The 22,450-nt window shown below is 44.6% G+C and overlaps 1 pseudogene; it reads right to left on the bottom strand.

Annotated features, from left to right (window-relative positions):
• Nucleotides 1–15,001: 15,001 nt before the first annotated feature.
• LOC125964511 (trafficking protein particle complex subunit 1-like) lies at nucleotides 15,002–16,053 on the bottom strand (annotated as a pseudogene).
• Between the last annotated feature and the right edge of the window lie 6,397 nt (nucleotides 16,054–22,450).

Here is a 22,450-nt window from a genome sequence, read left to right as displayed (position 1 = left end):
ATACATATGCAAATGAATGGGGAAAATAGCAGGTACAGGATGGCTCTGGAAAACAGAAACCTGGATCGCCCAATTTGAAAGACTGGGGACAAGAGCAAAATGTGAAATGACTCCTAGTCCTCAATCCCCCAGATTGGTCAAGGGGTGGATAAATGTTTCTCTTACAAGGATCAAGATTTACACATTCTGGGGACAAGAGCAAAATGTGAAATGACTCCTAGTCCTCAATCCCCCAGATTGGTCAAGGGGTGGATAAATGTTTCTCTTACAAGGATCAAGATTTACACATTCTGGGGACTTCCCTGGTGGCACAGTGGTTAAGAATCCACCTGCCAAAGCAGGGGACACGGGTTCGAGCCCTGTCTGGAAAGATCCCACATGCCACAGAGCAACTAAGCCAGCAAGCCACAACTACTGAGCCTGTATGCCACAACTACTGAAGCCCATGCTCTGCAACAAGAGAAGCCACTGCAATGAGAAGCCCACGCACCGCAACAAAGAGTAGCCCACCACTCGCCACAACTAGAGTAAGCCCGCGCACAGCAATGAAGACCCAACGCAGCCAAAACTAAATAAATTTATTTTTTAAAAAAAAGATTTACATATTCAGAGGGTTCAGGGATGTTCCATCTGGACAGAACTTCCACAATGAAATCAGCAAGTTTTTGTCAAGTGTCTCCTTAATAGATACCGAGAGAAATTCATAGAAGACAGTGTTTTTAAATTCCAATAATACACAGACTGTTTAGAGGGTTAAAAAAAAAAAAAAATTGTCCCAGACTCTTGAGAATATTCTCTTCTTCATTCACCAGCAACAGTCCCAGGCACTGGTAAATGGTGGTGATATGGGGGTGAGCAAAACAACATGATTCATACAGCATCTGCTGCAAAGGAAGAAACAGTCATTAATGAAGTCAGCTCATGATTAACTGCAAATTACACCTACGTGCCATAAGGTGGGGGGGGGGCTGCCTGACACTTTGAAAGTAAGTAATAACGGAGGAATTTACTGAGAGGAGAAAGCAAGTTTCTCTAAGGAAGGGAAAACTTGCCTCAGTCTGAAGGAAGATGAGACCAGGCAAAGAGTGGAGGCCCAGAGTATCGCAATCAGAAAAAACAGCCAAGGCAAGGGTCCTTTGCATGGCCACTTGAAAAACCAAAAAGACGAGCTAGAGTGCAGGAAGCATGGTATTCTTGCCAAGTTGGTCCACTGAACCTGCGCCGGGATCCTAACCCAGGCCAAGACGCCTTGTCTCAGACAGGGAGGTTCTTTTTCCAACCAGATTCCCACAACCAATAACGAAACCTATACTGAGACTAGAAGAGCACAAACTTTATTCAATAGCCAGAAAATGGAGAAGCAGGAACCTACTTCACAAATCAACTTCTCATTCCAATTCTGGTGGAGACACCAAATATATTGGAGGGTCAAAGTAAAAGGGAGGGACTTCCCTGGTGGCGCAGTGGTTAGGAATCCGCCTGCCAATGCGGGGGACACAGGTTCGAGCCCTGGTCCGGGAGGATCCCACATGCCGCGGAGCAACTGGGCCCGTGTGCCACAACTACTGAGCCTGTGCTTTAGAACCCGCTTGCCACAACTGCTGAGGCGCACGCGCCTAGAGCCTGTGCTCCACAACAAGTGAGGCCACTGCAATGAGGGGCCAGGGCACTGCAACGATGAGTGGCCCCCGCTCAATACAGCTAGAGAAAGCCTGCGTACAGCAACGAAAACCCAATGCAGCCAATAAATAAATAAATTAATTAAAAAAAAAAAGTCCACAGAATAGGCCTTAAAAAAAAAAAAGTAAAAGGGAGGGATTTGGAAAGAGTAGGAGGAATATTCATGCGTTATCCTAGAACAGGGGTGTGGTTTGGACCTGGAACTGATGCAGATCTCCTTTTCAGTCCTTGTGTGGGCTTTTCTGGTTGTGGTCATGGCAATTGTCAACTGTCATGGCCTGGTGGCTGTGTCATTGAGCATGCTACCGCATCACAATGAGCATATAATGAAGCTGAAGATCTACTGGAAGTCGAATCTTACACCATCTTAGGCCTGACCAGTTCTTGTTTTTTTCTCTTTGCATCTCCCTCCTGAAACTTAGATAAGAATAATTGGCTTGCATTTGAGGGAGGGGCAGGAGTATGATTCTGGGGCAACAGCCTTGGTAATAGTATGAGACCCTCAGGAGAGATTACCACCACTTGCTAATACTTCCAGTTCTCTTCCCCTGCAGAGCACTTGGGAGGACTGTACTTCCCTGCTCCCTTGAAGTTAGATGGAATCCTTACAGTTGAGCAGAGCCATAAGGCTTGACTTGGCCAAGGAAATGTGAGCAGAAGTGGCATCTGCTACCTCTCAATGGAAGCATTTAAGAGATGGAGTGTGAGGGAATTCCCTGGCAGTCCAGTGGTTATGACTCTACACTCTCACTGATGAAGGCCTGAGTTCAATCCCTGGTCAGGGAACTAAAATTCCATAAGCTGCAGCATGGTCAGGAAAAAAAAAAAAAGAAGAGAGAGCAATGGAGTGTGTTTTTCTCCAGATCCTCTTTCCCACATGCTGATGTAAAGGTACCACAAGAAAGGATCAGTGCTGTGGATGTTGGAGACAACACATGAAGGATGGCTACCTGGAGAGCTGACAGGAGCCAACTGAGTGTGAACTAGAAATAAACCTTCGCCATATCCAACCACTGAGATTTAGGAGTTGTTTGTAACTGCAGCAAACCTATATCTTACTGATGTAGACCCAAATTTGAGAAACTCCACAAAGGAAACACATAACCCAAAGGAAGACCATTAAAATAATTCAAAATTTACACACTTTCTTTCATCTACAACTATATCTACATCTCATCTGCTTTCACGGACCTTTATTCAGTTATGAATTTCCATATCTAGCTTTTCAAAACTGCACCTGATTTGTACCATCTGATTTTCTGTATGATGTCATAAACATTGAAGACTGTGTTTTTCATTTTATAAAGCTGAATAGAAAACATTTATCACGTGCCTCTCTACTGTCTATTAACACCAAGCTAAGTATCTGAATTTGTTCATTTCACGTTCCTAATAGACCGAATGAAGGTCTATTATATGCATTTTCCAGATGAGAACACTGAGGCTCAGTTGTACTTGTATCTCCTACCAGATTGTATATTCCTTGGAGACAGTGGATGGTAGAGTGTTTATTTCTATACTTCCCACAGTTGACACAGGGCCTAGCTCTGAATGAGTCTTTAGCAAATGCATATTAGATCCCTTCACCCAAATCTACATAGCAAGTCCTGAAATAGGAATTCAAGCCCAATCTGTTCAGGACAATAGCCCCAGTTCCTTCCACACCACACTCACACCACCCCAGTCTCCCTGAGTTCTATTCCTCCAGGATCTTAATTAATTCAGTGATTTCTAGGAATATGCAGTTTATGGCCCAACCATATGTGGCAGCAAGAAAAAGGTTGTTTTAATTTTGTATTCAACTTTGAAAACCATTAAGTCAACTGTTTTTTTGTGTGTTTTTTTGCGGTACGCAGGCCTCTCACTGTTGTGGCCTGTCCCATTGCGGAGCACAGGCTCTGGATGCGCAGGCTCAGCGGCCATGGCTCATGGGCCCAGCCGCTCTGCGACATGTGGGATCTTCCCGGACTGGGGCACGAACCCATGTCCCTTGCATTGGCAGGCGGACTCTCAACTGCTGCACCACCAGGGAAGCCCAAGTCATCTGTTATTTGAAAAAGAAAGAATAGAGAAAACACACTTAACTGTACATATGATTAAATGGCCTTGAGGATGTAACACAAGCCAACCAAAGCACAGAAACCCAGAGTTCACCCTACAAGAGCATCTTGAAATTGTGTCTCTACTTCCACTCTGGGTTTTTGAATGAGAATGAGCTTCCCATGTGTTATTTTCCAGTGATGACATGACAACATCTGGAGCTCTGGATTGATCTGAACAGGAAAGATACTATCTTATCACACTTCAGTCCAAGCAGCTTCATGCAAGTCTCCCAAAACTTTCTGACCCACCCTCTAGTAAAAGAAGCAATTTACTGCAACCCAGTAAGTAATACATAAGGAGGTGTGTGTATGTGTGTGTGTATTTATATTATATGCTGAAATAAAACTGTGATGGAATAACACCCTTATCATGTGTGATGCACTCTGATGTTTTCTAGGTCATTTCTATTTTCTATGCTATACTGTTTAAAAATTGTTTTAAATATGTTTTAAAAATTGTAGTTGCAATCCACCAAGTTAATTTCACCATCCATTTAGTCTTGCAATTTGAAAAACACTGGTCTAAGTTAGAGTGGGCATCATCAGAAAATCTACAAACAACAAATGCTGGAGAGGGTGTGGAGAAAGGGGACCCCTCTTGTACTGTTGGTGGGAATGTAAACTGATACAGCCACTATGGAGAACAGTATGGAGTTTCCTTAAAAAACTAAAAATAGAATTACCATATGACCCAGCAATCCCACTACTGGCACATACCCAGAGAAAAACCATAATTCAAAAAGACACATGCACCCCAATGTTCATTGCGGCACTATTTACAATAGCCAGGTCATGGAAGCAACCTAAATGCCCATCGACAGACGAATGCATAAAGAAGATGTGGCACATATATACAATGGAATATTAGCCATAAAAAAGAATGAAATTGGGTCATTTGTAGAGACGTGGATGTATTAGAGACTGTCATACAGAGTGAAGTAAGTCAGAAAAAGAAAAACAAATATCGTATATTAACACATATATGTGGAACCTAGAAAAATAGTACAGATGAACCGGTTTGCAGGGCAGAAATAGAGACACAGATGTAGAGAACAAACATATGGACACCAAGGGGGGAAAGTGGCGGGGGGCTGGGGTGGGATGAACTGGGAGATTGGGATTGACATATATACACTAATATGTATAAAATAGATAACTAATAAGAACTGGCCATAAAAAAATAAATAAATTAAAAAAAAAAAAAAGAAAAACACTGGTCTAATGGAGATATAGAAGTTGCTACTCCTTGAGTCAGGGATACATATATCTTATTTACCTGAATCTTTAGCACGTATCACACACCCCCTTTTATTTATTTATTTATTTCTGAATAAATGAAGGAGTGAATACCTACCATGTGCATCTGAACCAGGAGCTAGGAATGCAATCATGAGCAAAACTAAGAGGCAAAGCTGAGGGAGTCCTTGCCCTGGTGGAGCTTACTGAGGGAGACAGACTTTCAACCAAAATGAAATTAAATTAAAAATAATCTTTTAGGGACTTCCCTGGTGGTCCAGTGGTAAAGAATCTGCCTTCCAATGCAGGCGACGCGGGTTCGATGCTTGGCCAGGGAACTAAGATCCTACATGCCGTGGGGCAACTAAGCCCACGCACCACACTTACAGAGCCCATGTGCCCTGGAGCCTGCGCGCCACAACTAGAGAAGAGAAAACCCGCACTCCATAACTAGAGAGAGGCCTGCGCGCCACAGAGAAGAGCCTGTGCACTGCAACAAAAAACGATCCCGCGTGCCTCAACGAAGATCCCGCGTGCTGCAACTAAGACCCAATGCAGCCAAAAATAAATAAAATAAATAAATAATAAATTAAAAAAAAAAAAGCCAACATCAGGTATAGTGCCTTCCATGATGTGGGTGTTCAATACTCAGAGTCAGAGTCTTACAGATAAAAAGGACCTTTAATAATAATTTTTTTAAAAAATTGCTATGAGAATGTCAGTCAGATATAGGTGACAATGTATGGGGTCAGGGGCGGCATCTTTTGGAGTGACATTTAAGCTGAGACCAAAGTCCATGTAGAAGTTAGGTACATAGGGGCTTCCCTGGTGGTGCAGTGGTTAAGAATATGCCTGCCAATGCAGGGGACACGGGCTCGAGCTCTGGTCCAGGAAGATCCCACATGTCGCGGAGCAACTAAGTCTGTGCACCACAACTACTGAGCCTGCGCTCTAGAGCCCGTGAGCCACAACTACTGAGCCCGCGTGCCACAACTACTGAGCCCGCGTGCCACAACTACTGAGCCCGCACGCCTAGAGCCCGTGCTCCGCAACAAGAGAAGCCACCACAACGAGAAGCCCGCACACCGCAACGAAGAGTAGCCCCCGCTCACTGCAACTAGAGATAGTCCGCGTGCAGCGACGAAGACCCAACGCCTCCAAGAAACAAACAAACAAATAAATAAATAAATCTCTTTTAAAAAAAAAAAAAGGTACATAGAATGTGAGTGGAAAGAGCATTCCAGGCAGAGGAAAGAGCACTCATGTCAATGAAGAGAGGCAAGAAAGAGTTGGGCACATGTAAAATCCCTCCCCATACCCACTCTGCAAAAAGGGGCCTGGACCTGTGTTTTTTGTGTCCCAACTTTTCCTTTGGAAGCCCTGACCGATTATTCTACATGGGCCTGGTAGGACTGCTTTGTGGGAGCTTTGCGCTTATCCCACACGCATGAATTGGGGCCCAGCCAATAAGAGCTCTGAACCTTCCTGACAACAGTGATGAATGTGATTAGTTCAGGGAGGAGCAGGTGACTTTATTTTACTTTTAATTTTTTTTTTTTTTTTTTTCCCGATACGCGGGCCTCTCACTGTTGTGGCCTCTCCTGTTGCGGAGCACAGGCTCCGGACGCACAGGCTCAGCGGCCATGGCTCACAGGCCCAGCCGCTCCACGGCATGTGGGATCCTCCCGGACCGGGGCATGAACCCGTGTCCCCTGCATCGGCAGGCGGACTCTCAACCACTGCGCCACCAGGGAAGCCCTATTTTTAATTTTTTAATAAGTTATTTATTTATGGCTGCATTGGGTCTTCGTTGCTGCGTGCGGGCTTTCTCTAGTTGCAGCGAGTGGGGGCTACTCTTCGTTGCGGTGTGTGGGCTTATTGCAGTGGCTTCTCTTGTTGCAGAGCATGGGGTCTAGGCACGTGGGCTTCAGTAGTTGCAGCACATGGGCTCAGTAGTTGTGGCACACGGGCTTAGTTGCTCTGCGGCATGTGGGATCTTCCCGGACCAGGGCTCGAACCCGTGTCCCCTGCATTGGCAGGCAGATTCTTAACCACTGTGCCACCAGGGAAGTCTGAGCAGGTGACTCTAACTGGACCAATCGAGGTCACCTTTATAACTGGCATGTGGAAAGGGTCTCTTTTTCTCTGTAAGATCAAGTAAAGCCAGACCTCTATGTCATTGTGTGAAGAGAGTGGGTTAAAAAGATGAAACCGACATACAGAAGAAGAGAGTGCTAAGAGCAGGAGCATTAGAGGGAGAAAGAACATCAAGTGAAACTCTGGGTCCAGACTGGCCTCAAGCCAGCAGACCAGCAACACTTCAAATTGTTTGAGCTATTAACTCCATTCTTTCCTATTGCTGGTTTTAGTTGGTTCTCCGCTATTTGCAACTGACTGCAAGTGTGAAAGGAAGGGTAGAAAGCCAATTAATTTCTTTTTTAAAAGAAGAACAGAAATGTTTGTGGGGTCACAGACACAATACTTCCACGAATGGGAAATTTGCCTGGAATATGCCAGGTTTCAAGAGTTCCAGATTTATGAGGTTGGTCATTTTCTCCCCTCCCTCCCTCCCTCTCTTCCTTCCTTCCTTCCTTCCTTCCTTCCTTCTCTCTCTCTCTCTCTCTCTCTCTCTCTCAAACTCCATCTCTCTCTCTCTATCATTACTGTATCAGCTGAGTGAAGAAATGTTACGGAGTTTTTAGAGAAAGCTGGGAAGCTATGATATATTCCCAGCTACAAAAATATCTAGCTACAGTGGCTTAGACGAAGGTGTGGTACCAGTAATAGAGATCAAGAGAAGCAAATTTACGAACAGTTTTGGTAGAGCTGCTAGTACTTGGTCATGGATTAGATATAAGGGACTGAACTGTCAAGACAAATGAATAAAATGGATAAATTAACACATGCTGAGTTAAACAGTCACAGAGCAGCTGGAATGTCTTAGACCCTGTGGTAGAAGCTAGGAGAGCAGAGATGAAAACAGTCCCTGCCTTCAAGGAGTTTACAGCAGAGGGGCCCTTAACATTCAGAAAAGAAACGAAAAACGAACGACAACAGCAGCAAAACCAGAGGGCTTCCCTGGTGGCGCAGTGCTTAAGAATCCACCTGCCGATGCAGGGGACGCGGGCTCGAGCCCTGGTCCGGGAAGATCCCACATGCCCACAGCCACGGAGCAACTAAGCCCGTGTGCCAGAACTACTGAGCCCGCACTCTAGAGCCCGTGCTCCGCAACAAGAGAAGCCACCGCAATGAGAAGCCCGTGCACCACAACGAAGAGAAGCCCCCGTTCGCCACAGCTAGAGAAAGACCGCACGCAGCAACGAAGACCCAACACAGCCTAAAATAGATAAATAAATATATTTTAAAAAACCAAAACAAAACCAAGGAGGAAAAGGACTTTCTCCCTCAGGAGTCAAGAGCTGAAACCAGGAAGGGAAGAGGGGCAGCCAGAGCCTTCCAATGGGTGCTCTGGGGCTCCAGTAGCCAAAGGTGTGATAGGGAAGCAGCTGGAATAAGTGGAGTAGTTTAGCATCCAACCCAGACAGGCAGAATGGTTGACACACAAACTTGTATCAAGTGGCTTTTTCCTGGTACTCTAAGAAGGGAGAAGAGGTGAGAGGAAGCAGGGCCAGGTCCAGCCTAGCCCAGCCCAGCCCAGCCTTCCATCAAGTGAATAAACACCAGCTCATACCAAGACTCCCCAGGTTCCTTGCAAATCTGTAACTTCCTTAAAGTTAGTTATTTTTGTTTTTCCTTGTTTCCATGCAGCTTAACTAGTTAAATGAATAGGGTTTAAGCAACGAAAGGAGGAAGTGCAATGGGGGGTTGGCTACTTATTTAAAAGCTGGCCTGGGGAGCTGAGAACAGCCCCAGATGGGGTAGCCGGGGGTGGGCTGGCTGTGAATGGACAGCACCCAGGGAGCCTGTGGGGAGAGAGGAAAACGGGTCCATCCCAGTGGAGGTGTGAACGCTGGCTGGGGCGTGGGTGGGGCGTGAGAGCTCAGACCCGGACCGCTCAGCTAGCCCCTCAGGGCATACTTGGGCTTTCTCAAACCACTTTGGTTTGTAGTCAGAGGTGCAGCACTGACTGCTGGGGGAAGGGGGAAGGGCGAAGGGCGAAGGGGGAAGGGTGGGAAGCAGTTCTGCCCCCTCCCTCCAGGCTCCCACCGTTCGCTCGGGTGCCTCTTCCATCACTGTTACTCTCATTGTGTGCTCTCTGTAGGTCTCCCCACCAGACCGTGAGCGTCCCGGGAGCAGGCACTGTGTCCGATTCACCTCTTTCTGCCTCACAATGTGGCCCAGCGTGGGGCCTGACACTTGGAAGTTTCTCAAAGAATTACTTGTTGAATGAATGAACAAATGAATGCTTTCTACAAACCACACTGAGCTTCTAGATGGGGTTACAAAGAAGGAAATTACCCACTTACCCTGTGCCGCCAGGATTCAAGGAGGTAGTGAGCCCCTAATGTTTGGTTTCTGTGTTTACATGTATTTTCCTGGGGATATGATTCTGTATCGTTCATCTCAAAGGGGTGTGTGTCCCCCCAGAAGGATAAGAAGAATCACTTGAGAATGTAGTCCAAGACGGAGATTTTATATAAATTTTCTCTGCATCGATTTCCCTGAACCAAATTACTTTTTCTTCCCAACACTACTGTTTTCTTCCTGTATATAGTCTCTTGGCGTTTATTTTGTAATGTCACTATCTCCCGTTCATCTGAGGAAATCGTAATAAGATGCTGACAGGGTTCAGGACACGCAACTCCAAAATATGGCACCTTGGCATATTAAATATTTTAAGCTGAAGTAATTTAAAAAAGTGGCAGGAAGGATTCCCTGGTGGCGCAGCGGTTGAGAGTCCGCCTGCCGATGCAGGGGACACGGCTTCGTGTCCCGGTCCGGGAAGATCCCACATGCCGCGGAGCGGCTGGGCCCGTGAGCCATGGCCGCTGAGCCTGCGCGTCCGGAGCCTGTGCTCCTCAACGGGAGAGGCCGCAGCAGTGACAGGCCCGCGTACCGCAAAAAAAAAAAAAAAAGTGGCAGGAGTAGGAGGGTCACTCTGTGCCCTTCTTCCCTGAAACAGGTCATAAAACTCCCATGTGAAAAGTACCCTCCCTGTACTAGGAGGAAGGAGGACTTTCTTGTCACAAGGACAGGGAATTTGGGACCGAGGCTGTATAAACAAACTACGTTAAACAAACCCTTATCTTCCTAGTTACTTCTTCACCATTTACTACTCCTAGCCCAAACCCCTTTGTGTTGTTAATTCTTCACACATGTATTATTTGTCTAAGAGATATAAAATCTTCCTGCTCTGGTCACTTCTTCAGGTCTTCATTCTCTTGTGAAGAATTTAATAAAAATTTAATAAAAGTTGTATGCAGTTCTCTTGTTAATCTGTCTTTGTCAGTTTAATTTTCATACCCAGCCAGGAGCCCTAAGAGGGAAACGTTTTCCTCCTCTCCAGTGCCTCAGCTGAGGCCGGCTTATTCATTTCTCCCACACTCCTGGCTCCTTTGTTCCTGGTTTTGCAGGTGGGAAGACAGCGTGGAGCGGGTGTTGGGGCTCGTTGGAAGCAGGGGCAGAGGCAGAACCCCCAAGAGACCTGCTGAGTTACCCTGTTACCTAATCCAATTCTCCGCGCACGTTCAGCCACCTCCCCGCCCTCTGCATAACAATGGAAGGAAAGAGGAAGTGGGAAAGAATAAGGTCATCTAATTGAGTTAGAAGGGTAATTACCAGGACCCTGGAGCAGAGGTAAAGTAGCTCCCAGAAAGAAGGGCTAAAGACAGCCCACAAAGATGAAGCGTGGGGAAATTAGTAACAAATATTCACTAGTGCAGGGAAGCAAAAAAGTAAAAAACCTCAGCGCTGAATTGCACAGGCACTGGGAAAAGCTGAGGTAGGCAGCCAGGTCTGAGCCGAGGCAGGATCGGGAGAGGAAGAGAGAAAACTACAAGCCAGGCCGGTATTTCACGGCGGCTGCCGTGGCCTAGTATTGAGTATCGGTGTCGCAAGGGAAGGATGAGTCAGTGCCACCAGATTCAGGGCAAAAGCCCCTGGGAAGGCACTGGGCAAACACCTTTCCTGTGAGAGGGCTCGCTGACTATCCAGTGAGGAACCTCAGCCAGATGAGGGAAACTAGAGGGGCCCTGGACCCTGCGAAAGAGCTCCTTCTCGGGGAGGGTGAGAGTGAGGTGCCCTTTTAATCCCCCTTCGCTTCCTCTGCAGGGGGTTTCAGCCAGGAATGCCGCCCGTCGGTTTCACAGAGCTGTCTAAAGCCAGGGTTGGCATAGTGCAGAGGGCAGAGTGGTGAGTAACAGGTGATGTGGTGACTGTCACATCTTGCTCGCTGCAGGAGGCAAGCAAGCACGCTCTGAAACTAAAGAACATTCTTGGTCATGGGCATGGCTGTAAGTGCAGTGTGTGCCTCACGGGAGAGAGTGAGGAACGGTGGGTGTGGGGATCGGCCAGCTGGCATCTGGCTCCTTTGAGGAAGGTAAGTTCCACCACCCCATCCGGACATTCAGAGCTGTTGAAAGGATGGCAGGACCAGCTTGCATCACTCAGCCGAGGTCTGCAGGGAAAGATAGAAAGTTATCCTGGGCGGATATTGGCCCACTGTAAGAGCTGTTCACAGTGGCTGAGGAACCAATTGTATTGCGTGTTAGGGAAAGATTGCCATCTTTGGAGGAAGTGTGTGATAGGTGACTTTGCTTATATGGTTTTGGGGCAGGCGGTTGTTTTGTTTCTTTGTGGATTTTTTTTTTTTTGTCCATGCCTTGCGGTTTGTGGGATCTTAGTTCTCCCACCAGGGATCGAACCCGTGCCCCCTGCAGTGGAAGCTCAGAATCCTAACCACTGGACAGCCAGGGAATTCCACTAAATGTGCCATTTTAACTAACCATTTAAAATATATATTTATTTATTTTGTTTATTTATTTTCCTTAATTTTTTTGGCTGCATCGGGTCTTAGCTGCAGCACACAGGATCTTCGTTGAGGCATGTGGGATCTTTTGTTACGGTGCGTGGTCTCTTCGTTGCAGCACTCGGGCTTCTCTCTAGTGCTGCACTCTGGCTTCTCTCTAGTTGTGGCACACGGGCCCCAGGGTGGTGGGCTCTGTAGTTTGTGGCATGCGGGCTCTCTATTTGAGGCGTGTGAGTTCAGTAGTTGTGGTGCACACGGGCTTAGTTGCCCCGAGGCATGTAGGATCTTGGTTCCCTGACGAGGGATCGAACTGCAGTCCCCTGCATTGGAAGGCGGATTCTTTACCACGGACCACCAGGGAAATCCCTTAACTAACCATTTTTAAATTGTACAATTCAATGACATTAATTACATTAACAATGCTGTACAACCGTCACCACTATCTATCTCCAAAACTTTTTCATCACTCTAAACAGAACCTCTGTACTCATTTCTGTGCTTGTTTTTCCTCTAGAATATATTGGTCCCTGTGCTGACAGAGTCATGCCTGGTAAGTCATGCCTAGTCAAGAGGTCTCCTCACCTGAGTTTCTTTCATCACAGGATTGCTGTGAGTTCTTTCTGCACTGTACATTTTTCCTCCATAGGCACACCTATTTCAACAAAGCAGATATTATATCAAACCACCCCAAAACTTGCTGCTTATTACTACAACCCTTTCACTTGCTCACAATTCTGTGAGTCATCAATTTGAGCAGAGCTTAGCTGGGCTTTTCTTCTGCTATTATCAACTAGGGTCATTCATGCCACTGCAGTCTTCTGTTGGCTCAACTAGAGCTGGATGCTGTATAATATGGCCTCTTTCTATGAATGAGACATTCAGTGTCTGGCGCTGGCTACGGGCTGGGTGGTATATTTCCAGCATGCTACCTGGGCAGCTGGGTTCCAAAAGCACAAGGGAGAGAGGTCAAGACCCACTGTGCAAACATCTTTCAAGCTGCTGCCAGAATCATCTTTGCTCACGTCCCATCATCCACAAGTCACATGGCGAAGCCCAGAGTCAGTGTGAGAGGGGACTTAAAGAAAATACAGATACAGGTAGGCATGGTTCATTGGGGTCATTACTGTAACAATCAGCCACACCTACATACTATTTTGCATTTTTAAAAAATTTATTTATTTATTTGGCTGTGCCAGGTCTTAGTTGCAGCACGCGGGATCTTTTAGTTGCGGCATGTGGGATCTAGTTCCCTGACCAGGAATCAAACCCGGGCCTCTTGCATTGGGATTGCAGAGTCTTAACCACTGTACCATCAGGGAAGTCCCTTGTTTTGCATTTTGATTTCTCACTTAACAGTATATTTATTTTCCAAGTTGATATAGTGCTTATAATTACATTTGTAATGACTACACAATAGCCAATCAAAGGATTGCCAAAATGTACTTAATCATTATTTATTTATTTATTTATTTATTTATTTATTTATTTTGCGGTACACGGGCCTCTTACTGTTGTGGCCTCTCCCGTTGCGGAGCACAGGCTCCGGAAGCGCAGGCTCAGCGGCCATGGCTCACGGGCCCAGCTGCTCTGCGGCATGTGGGATCTTCCCGGACCGGGGCACGAACCCATGTCCACTGCCTCAGCAGGCAGACTCTCAACCACTGCGCCACCAGGGAAGCCCTACTTAATCATTATTAACTCTATTTTTACATTTGTTTTAATTTTCACTATTATAAATAATTCATTAAACAGATATTTATGAGTACCTACTATGTGTAAGGAGTTATTCAAGGGCGCTAGGGACACAGTTTGCTTTGATTCTTTGGGAGGGGTGGGGAGGAAACACAGACAAACAAATGAATATATAATATATACTATGAAGAGAAGCAGGGAAAGGAGATTAGAGCCTGGCGGATGGGGGTGGAGGGCTGGGGTTTGCTATTTTAAGTCTTTAAAAAAATGCTTTGGGATTATGTTCTAAGAATAAAGAATTATTTCTCTTGCATCACATCCCTGTTGTGAGAAGTGAGATCACTAAGACATAGGGTAGGAATATTGTTAAAGCTTTCAAGATGGATGGCCCAATGCTCTCCCAAAACTTTTCCCAGTTTATATCACCACCAGCAGGAGTTTGCCAAATGAGCTGCTTTGACCATAGTAACACTGAGCTTCTTATTAAAAAAAAACCTTTGCCAGTTTAATAGGTGAGTCTGGATACCTTTCATCAAGGTAGAATGTTATATAGTCATTTATCTTGACCACCTTTTGGACTTTGTAAACTTTTGAGCTGTAGTTGCCATTTTCTGTTGCTCTGGTGTGTGTGTGTGTGTGTGTGTGTGTGTGTGTGTGTGTGTGTGAGACAGGGAGAGAGAGAGAGAGAGAGAGAGAGAGAGAGAGAGAGGGAGAGAGAGGTTAAGTGGCAAAAAAAATTTTTTTTTGATATGACCACACTTTGACATATACATGTTTCCTGTTGTGAGAAAAACTGGGGATACAATATCTGGAATCATAAACAGCCAAATACAGAGGAAACCAAATATTTTTAATCAGAGGGCTTAGGTAGGTATTTTTTGAAGTAGCAGCCTAATCTTGGCCCTTAGGAGGGATGAAAGGTTCCTTGGTGGGTGCCCATCTGGGCATGTATGGCTCTGACCCTGTGCTATGTACTCGGCTTGGCTGGGTACACTCAGGCACTGACCAGGAGATGGGGCCACTTGTGGTCCTCACAGGAAGGGCTCCAGTCTTGGGCTCAATGTGCTTGTGTCTATCTCTGCCTTCTTTCTTCTTCTTCTTCTTTTTTTTTTTTTTAGTGATAAGAAGTTTATTCTGTACTTCGCGAAGCATCAGGTAGGGGGTAAAACTGGAGAGGGCCTGGTTTGGAGGTGTGGGGACTCTGGTAGGCTTTCTTTCTGTGCCGGGGAGGGCACCAGGGACGGCTGTAGGCTGTTGCCCTGGGAGGGCTACCAAGGGGCTTGACTGGGCTGGGGGTGCTGGGGCGGTGGCACTTGTAGTAGGGGGCCCTCGGGTGAAACAGGTTAGGAAGGGCCCCAGACAGGGATTCTTCTGAGGGGTGAGGTAGAGTGCTTCCTTCAGCCAGCCCGGGTGGAGAAGAAGGGCGGAGAGTGGCCACAGGAGTCCAGTCGGGAGCGGAAGAGCTCATTCTGTACAGTTTGGCCCAGCGAGCACAGGGGATTCTTCACCACCAGCTCCACGTACAGCTCACCGTGGATGTGGTGCAGCACATCTCGGATAGGTCCCATGGCCAAGTCAGTATTCATGACAGCGCTGATCCCAGCGGGCATCTCGTACTAATGGAGTTTGTAACGTCTAGTTTGGAAGGCCAGGAAGCCGTCCTTAATGTCTAGTGGGGACATTTTGCTGACAAAGGAAAGGATAGAGAAGAGCATCCCGTACATCAGCTTGTACTCCTCCTACTTGGGGATCTCTGCTTGCTTCTTGCGGTGCCACTCGCAGTAATGCAGACACACTCCATTCCGGTCAAACAGGTACAGGTTGTGGACAGTCGTGGGGACTTGCTCCGAGTGCCTGTCACTCCATAGTTCCTATCTCTACTTTCTAGGTCTGTCAGTGTCCATGACCCATACATAGTATGTCTGTTTGCCCCATGAGAAAGTGTTTCATTCATTAATTAATGCATGCATTTATGCACTTATTTACCCAATAATTGATCCATCTATTCATTTGGGCATGTATTCGTACGTTAGCACAGTCGTTTATTTAGTACACATTGACTATAAGAGTTGTGACTTTAAAAAAAAGAGTTATGGGCTTCCCTGGTGGCGCAGTGGTTGAGAGTCCGCCTGCCGATGCAGGGAACATGGGTTCGTGCCCCGGTCCGGGAGGATCCCACATGCCGCAGAGCGGCTGGGCCCGTGAGCCATGGCTGCTGAGCCTGCGCGTCCGGACCCTGTGCTCCGCAGCGGGAGAGGCCACAACAGTGAGAGGCCCGCGTACCGCAAAAAAAAAAAAAAAAAAAGAGTTATGACTCTTTACTTTGATGCCAGAAGGATTGATGATAATTAGAGACCCAAGTGGGTGCCCAGGGAAAAGTCCCAGGCTCCAGACCTACAGTTCTGTTGCTGGCATTGTGTAAATCGAGATCACAACGGTGCACTGGCCAGCCGTTCTTGGCCCACTAACTTTGACCAAATAAATTATTGTTTTACTAAACCCAAAGCAAAATGTGCTGACTAAGCCTTCTTTACCAGTAAAATTGTATTACATTTCTTTGTGATAGGAAAGGTTAGAACAACAGTATGTGACCTTAACAACTCTGGGCACTGAATCTGCACTATGTCACCTGTGAAAAAAGAGATGTCCCTTCGTTCAAGTCACAGAATTTATTTGGCAAGTTATGTACCTTTGTGCTAAGAGATGACGGACATTTTTTTTTTTTTAAGCAAAATTGACACTCCCCATCCTTAAATAGCTTATAATCCAGTTGGAGAAATAAGGCCAGTCCACCTAGAATTATAGATCATAGAACTAAGGAATGTTTTATGTTGAAAGCTGCTTAAAGACCCATCTGGTCTGAAATTCCCTACCAAAGTGGAACTCCCCATACAAAGTACTCTGCACTAGAGTCTGTCATACAGCGTGAAGTAAGTCAGAAAGAGAAAGACAAATACCGTATGCTAACACATATATATGGAATCTAAGAAAAAAAATGTCATTAAGAACCTCGGGGTAAGACAGGAATAAAGACACAGACCTACTAGAGCATGGACTTGAGGATATGGGGAGGGGGAATGGTAAGCTGTGACAAAGTAAGAGTGTCATGGACATATATACACTACCAAACGTAAAATAGATAACTAGTGGGAAGCAGCCGCATAGCACAAGGAGATCAGCTCGGTGCTTTGTGACCACCTAGAGGGGTGGGATGGGGAGGGTGGAAGGGAGGGAGATGCAAGAGGGAAGAGATATGGGAACATATGCATATGTATAACTGATTTGCTTTGTTATAAAGCAGAAACTAACACACCACTGTAAAGCAATTATACTCCAATAAAGATGTAAAAAAAAATAAATAAAATAAAATAATAAAGTCAAAAACAAAACAACAGAATAAAACAAAGTACTTTGCAAATAGTCTTTTCAGCTTTGTACCAACACTCCTCTGGTGAGGAAACTACTATTAATTTTTGTAATTAGAAAAGCTGTATTTGCTTAATGTAACACATTGAAAAAATATGGCAGAGTATCAAAGTAAAAAGTCAAGCTTCACCTCAAATCCCTCACCTCCCTACCATTTGTTACAGGATCCTAAGAATGGCTATTTTCTATACTTGTACAAACACATATATGGACATTTCCACCCCATACTTTCAATTGTAATCTGTTTTTTAAATTAGATAACATATACAATATAAAAATCAAAGGGTATGAAAGAATATACAATGAAAAGAAAGTCTCTTCTATCCCTCTCCCTCTAGCACCTCAGTTCTGCTCTCCAGAGGCAGCCACTGTTACTACTTTTATATGTATCCTTCCAGGGATAGTCTGTGCATTTTACAAGCATATATGTTATTATTATTATTATTTTGACCACACTGCATGGCATATGGGTTCCTAGTTCCCTGACCAGGGATCAAACCCACACCCCCTGCAGTAGAAGCATGGAGTTTTAACCACTGGACCACCAGGGAAGTCCCTCTTTTTTTTTTTTTAACACAAGTGTTAGCAGATTAAATACAATATTTCCCCCTTAACTACATATCTTAGAAATTATTCCATACTTAGAGCAAGCTGCTTTATTCCTTTTAACAGGTGCATAGCATTTCATTGTATGGATATGTCATAATTTAATAAATCAATCTATTTATGACTATTTTGGGGTTCCTGCCCTTTTGCTATTACAGACAAGGCTGCAATGGATAACTTTGACTATAGTACATCTTTTTCATGCGCACGCAAGGTTGTGGGATAAATATCTAAAAGTAGAATTGTTGGATCAAAGGGCAGATACATTTGTTATTTTGATAGATATTGCCAGTTGCTCTCAGTAGATGTTGTATCAATTTGTATTCCATTCATCAACTATGAGAGTACTTTTTCCCCATGCTATTACTAGGATATTAATTACTTTTTTTTTAACTTATGCCAACTTGGTAGGTTAAAAATAGTTACCTTTAGCTGTTTTCATTTGTACTTCTCTTATGAATGAAGTTGAGCATCCTTTCATATATGTGAGAGTCATCGTGTTTATTTTCTGTGTGCCGTCTGTTCATATCCTTTACCTGTTTTTCTATTTTTTTTCTCCTTGTTGCTTTTCTTGTAAATATTAGGCTTTATATATACATACGTTTTTGAAAATAAGAACAACTTTAATTGAAATTTTTTTCCAGTTTGTTATTTCTCTTATGACTTTTTTTTTCCATGCAGGAATTAAAAAATTTTTTTTTAATTTTTTAATTGTTCAATTCAGTGAATGTAAATGAAGTAAGCCAGACAAAGAAAGACCAATATTATATGATCTCACTTATATGTGGAATCTAAAAGAATGGACCTCATAGTAACAGAGTAGGATGCTCATTACTAGAAGCTGGGGGTGGGGGAAATGGAGAGATGTTGGTCAAAGGATACAACTTTTCAGTTATAAGATGAATAACTTTTGGGCTTCCCTGGTGGCTCAGTGGTTGAGAGTCCGCCTGCCAAGGCAGGGGACACGGGTTCGTGCCCCGGTCCGGGAAGATCCCACATGCTGCAGAGCGGCTAGGCCCGTGAGCCATGGCCGCTGAGCCTGCGTGTCTGGAGCCTGTGCTCTGCAACAGGAGAGGCCACAACAGTGAGAGGCCCACGTACCACAAAAAAAAAAAAAAAAAAAAAGATGAATAACTTTTGGAGACCTAATGTATAGCATGGTGACTAGAGTTAATAATAATGTATTGTACTGAAGTCAACTAACATTGTAGATCAACTAACTAAACTAACTATCAACTAAACTATCTATCAACTAACTATCAACTAAATCAACTAACATTGTAGATCTCAAGGGTTCTTACCACCATCACCAAAAAAAAAAAAGGTAACTTGGTGAGGTGATGGATTTGTTAATTAGCTTGATTTTGGTAATCATTTCACAATGTATATCCAAACATCATGTTGTATACCTTAGATATATACAGTTTCACTCTCCAATCATATTTCAGTAAAACGGGGGGAAAAAAGCTGAAACTTATTAGTATTTTCTTTTACAGCATCTTGTTTTATCTATTTATTTTAGTGTTTGTTTTACCGTACTGAGCAAAGTTTGTCTATAGCAAGATTACAAAACTTCTACCACGTTCTCTTCTAGTACATTTGTTCTTTCACTTTTCACATTCCAACCTTTCCTCCATCTGTAATTTATTTTGCTTTAAACTATAAAGTAGTGATCCAATTGTATTTTTTTTTCCAGATTGCTCTTCAGTTTCCTAACACCTTTTATTGAATAACACATTTTTGGGAATTCCCTGGCAGTCCAGTGGTTAGGACTCTGTGCTTCCACCACAGGGGGCATGTGTTCAACCCCTGGCTGCGGAACAAATATCCCACAAACCACCCGGCACAGCCATAAAAAAAAAAAAATCAATTTTTATTTAATTTATTTTTTTGGCCATGCTCCATGGCTTGCGGGATCTTAATTCACTGACCAGGGATTGAACCCGGGCCAAGGCAGCGAAAGCGCCAAGTCCTAACCACTGGACAGCCAGGGAATTCCCTGAATAATCTATTTTTAGAATACTATCTTTATAATAAACTAAATTTATATATATAAATTATATATAAAATTTTACACATATATATGTTTCTGGGCTTTTAATTTTGTTTCATTGATCTATCTGCTTAGTGTTTTTTTTTGTTTGTTTGTTTTTTGTTCTGGCTGCATTGGGTCATCGTTGTTGGGCGCAGGCTTTCTCTAGTTGTGCTGACCGGGGGCTACTCTTCGTTGCAGTGCACGGGCTTCAGTAGTTGTGGAGCATGGGCTTAGTTGCTCCGTGGCATGTGGGATCTTCCCGGAGCAGGGCTGGAACCCGTGTCCCCTGCATTGGCAGGAGGATTCCTAACCACTGCACCACCAGGGAAGTCCCCTGCCTAGTGTTTTTTTTTTTTCCCTGCCTAGTGTTTAAAAAACAAAATTCAACCAAGTAAATTTGAAGATCTAATTGACTTAATTTGGGTGGAATCTCATCTAGCAACTAGAAGAGCCTCCAAGGAGTTGTACAATATGGAAGGTTTTTATGGGAAGAAGGGTGGGGAAGGGCAGCTATTAGCAAAAGAAAAGAAAAGATTATTTTTAGGCTAGGGCATCTTTTTTTAGAGGAAGGGAGCAGCAAAGGTTTTATCATGCAGATTGGCTCTTCTTGGTTGGGGGAGGCGGGGTGGAAAGGGAGAGGGCCCATGTGACAGATTACCTTACTGGTGCTTGATTGGAAAATTCCAGACTGGTTGGTTAAGATTACATTTCTGGGAGAGGTTGAAACTGCAATTAGATCAGGTATTAAATCTAGGTTTGGCGTCATGGGCTTTTAACATGAGTGATGCCATTTTGGGACTGTGGTTTTCCTTTTAACTTTCCTCATGTCCCTTACCACACTGTTTTTATTATTCTGTGTTTAATATGTTTAATACCTAGAAGAGATGGTCATCTTTTTTTTTCCAGAATTTTCCCAGATATTCTTAGAATATAAATTTTAAAATTGTGTAGTTAAAAAAAACTCGATGTTTTAATCCTGGTTATGTTAAATGTGTAGATTAATTTATTGTGAATTGACATCTTTATAATACTGAGTCTTCCTACCCAATATATGTATTTCCCTCCTCCTATCAGACTATTTTTTGAGGCAACCCATTCTATCATTGGATGATTCTGATAGTTTTTCAATTTCCCGTTGTTTTGAGGTATATCTCTTTATATTTTCTAAGCAATAGTTCTAATTTTGTCATTTGAAACTATACAGGAGTTAACATTTAAAGTGTTAAACATGATCTACAAAAAGCTACATCAGCGCTTCTCAACCTTCTACATCATAGAACACAAAGGAAATCATAAATGTGCAGTGAACACTGGGGTAAGTAGATGAACTTTTTGCAATCCAAGGTGATGGTGTTGGTAAGGAGAGAAGCAGCTGCTCCAAGCCCTAGTTCTGCTGACTTGCTGAGGGAGCTACAGCTGGGACCCTGTGAAACCCCCCTAGGGCACATCATCTGGGAGGCTCTTCACTAGCAGTTCCACTCCTTGCCCCTCTCCACCTCATTTCTGCTCCCCAGACCTGCTTTTCTTTCTAGACCTTAATATACCAAGCACATTCTCTCTCTCTTTTATTTAAAATTTATTTATTTCATTTATTTTTGGCTATGTTGAGTCTTCATTGCTGCGCGTGGGCTTTCTCTAGTTGCAGTTGCAGTGAGCGGGGGCTACACTTTGTTGCAGTGCGCGGACTTCTCGTTGCGGTGCGCGGGCTTCTTATTGTGTTGGCTTCTCTTGTTGCGGAGCACGGGCTCTAGGCGTGCGGGCTTCAGTAGTTGTGGTTCATGGGTGCAGTAGTTGTGGCTCACAGGCTCTAGAGCTCAGGCTCAGTAGTTGTGGTGCACGGGCTTACTTGCTCCATGGCATGTGGGATCTTCCTGGACCAGGGCTCGGACCCTTGTCCCCTGCATTGGCAGGCGGATTCTTAACCACTGCGCCACCAGGGAAGCCCCGCATGTTCTCTTTTCGGGATCTTTGCCTTTGCTCTTCCCTCTGCCTAGCTGGCTACGGCCCCAGAAGTTCGCACAGCTGGCTACTCATTCTCTAGCTCACTGGGCAAACATACCTAAAGGAGCACCCCTCTCCTGCCCCAAGTCATGCTACTTTCTTGGTATCACATCAGTTTTAGAAATTTCCAGATGATTTGTGTGTTTGTTGTCTCTCTCCCCACCACTAGAATATAAGCTCCAAAAAGGCAGAAGTCATGTCTGTTTTGTTCTCTTCTGTCCCCAGAGCCTTACACAGTGCCCTGCCCATGCACTCAGTTTGCTCTGTGAATGACCGAAAGGGCTTCCTACTCTGGATTTTGAAGGATCTTTTTCATGACCACTTCAGTTCTTATTCCCAGCTTGACCTCTCTGTACCTACCTACCTACTTCCCACAACCAAACTTCTTGGTCTGATCAAAGGGCTGCTGGAGGAACTGTCCAGCCAGTTATGACTCCTGCTATCTACACTGTCTCCCCACTGCTTTGGCCATCCTGGCCACAGAGACACCACAGGACCTTATCATCCCCCTGGCAGAACCCAGATAATACTGTCTGCAGTATTCTCAGGATCCGTTCAGTTTAGTAACCTTATCAAAAACGGAAATGAGGTTAACTTGGCAGGAAATGAGGTCAGTTTGGCAACTGTTGGTGAAACATTGTACAATGTAAGAGTTAACAGTCTGAGTTAACAATGCAAGCCATGTCATACAGCAGTGCAATAGGAAGATCAAATGGACCATGAGCCGTGCAGGGCAATTTGGGC

Source organism: Orcinus orca, chromosome 5 (assembly GCF_937001465.1).
Source record: "Orcinus orca chromosome 5, mOrcOrc1.1, whole genome shotgun sequence".
NCBI classification, from domain to species: domain Eukaryota; kingdom Metazoa; phylum Chordata; class Mammalia; order Artiodactyla; family Delphinidae; genus Orcinus; species Orcinus orca.
Note: the sequence above shows the minus strand (reverse complement) of the source record. Positions and strands in the feature narration are given on the sequence as shown.